The sequence below is a fragment of the Frankliniella occidentalis genome, unplaced genomic scaffold (assembly GCF_000697945.3).
Source record: "Frankliniella occidentalis isolate FOCC.00 unplaced genomic scaffold, Focc_3.1 Scaffold4, whole genome shotgun sequence".
Lineage (NCBI taxonomy): Eukaryota > Metazoa > Arthropoda > Insecta > Thysanoptera > Thripidae > Frankliniella > Frankliniella occidentalis.
The window spans coordinates 3214320-3215125 of record NW_026267134.1 but is presented as its reverse complement, the minus strand read 5'-3'; positions in this window follow the sequence as shown (position 1 = coordinate 3215125).

The following is an 806-nucleotide window of genomic DNA, read 5'->3' as shown; positions in this document are numbered from 1 at the left end:
GGGCCGCGGCGCGCCGGTATTGATCGCGGCACCAGGGGGTCGCGTGCGGGGCGGCCGCGGGCGAGCCGCGTCGCTCCGCAGGGGGTCCGGGGGCAGCCGCGGCGGCGCGCTGCGGACGCGGCCCTCGGGAGTGCGGGGGCGGCACTGCGGACTGGAGGGGGGATTTCATTCATGAAACAGCGCGGGGCCGCGCCGGGGGTGGGGGGAGCATCCCCTCCTAAATCTTGTGCTCGGTGCAAACCGTGGGCGTTCAGGACGAGGCGTGGTGGGGTGGGGGGCATCGGGGGCGCGGCGCCGCGGCGCTGTTGCTTCGGCGCGGCACGGCTCCGCTCGGGGCCCCGGCTGTTGCTAGCGCCACGCCGCGCCGCGCCGCGCGCTACTCGGCGTGGGCGACGATGTCCTTTTGAGACATGCCCCCGGGCGGGGAGTGGCGGGTAGGTCTGATCCAGGGCGGGCAGGTGCTCCGAGGCCGGGGGGCTCGCCGGCGCCGAGAGGGCCCGGCCTCGGCCCGTCTCCGCCAGGCATTATGCAAAGTGGTGCTCACCACAAAGGGGGCGTTCATTTTGCGCCCCGTACAATACACATGACGGCCCGGTCGAAAGGTCAGGGGTCAGGGGGACAGTTTGATCCGCGGGCAGCGGGCGGAAGTGAGTGAGGGCGGCAATCTCGTGTGTGTTTAATCGTTCCACCCCCCTCCCCTGTCCACGCCCCGTCCGTCCTACTTTGTTTGTCTAGTCTACCCGCGCTCATCCGGTCCGCTTTGCCGCCTAAAGTAAATCCCAGTGGATCCTTCCGCACTAACGCGT